Consider the following 713-nt stretch of genomic DNA (forward strand, 5'->3'; position numbering starts at 1 on the left):
ATTTCCCTAATGGAATATTATTTATAAAAATACCCGTCTAGCGATTAACTGCATAAGTACATGGAGGCGGGACCTCAAAGCAGAAGCATACTCCATAATGTGTTGTACATTATTATATGTATATTATATGTAATGTGGTATTTTTCAATTATTGTATTTACCAACATCAAGCCGTCACAAGCAAAGAAAGACCACACAATGGTGCATGTTTAAACAAGGAAAGTTTACTGGTCAAAATTATTTATTAAAGAAATAAACAACATTTTTGTCACCCCCAAAAAATACACGTTTAAAGCGACACAATGGTGGCCCAATATCAGACAGAATTCCACTCTGTAGAGTGGGCAATCATTACGAAGCAGTTGGTTTTATTTTGTGGATTCAAGCTGCTCTTCATATTTTTGGCCACCAGATGTCACCAGAGAGGACTGCGTTGAAAAGCTTCGAGTAATGAACCGTTTTTCAATTCAAGCTTCAATGCTTCAGAAAGCTTCATTTGGCCATCACTAGGTGACTGGAAAGGAAAAAATAGCCGGCAGCCTACGTCTATTGCAGCATAACTAAGGGAGGATTCAGGGTCACCTGGTCCAGCCCTATACTATATGCTTTAGCAAAAAGGAAAGTAAAAAGCCTAATCTTGAAAGTAGAGATAGTGTCTGTCTCCTGAATCAAAGCTGGAAGCTGGTTCCACAGAAGAGGGGCCTGAAAACTGA

Source organism: Pundamilia nyererei, unplaced genomic scaffold (assembly GCF_000239375.1).
Source record: "Pundamilia nyererei isolate P.nyererei 1_Seehausen unplaced genomic scaffold, PunNye1.0 scaffold01154, whole genome shotgun sequence".
Taxonomy (NCBI): Eukaryota; Metazoa; Chordata; class Actinopteri; order Cichliformes; family Cichlidae; genus Pundamilia; species Pundamilia nyererei.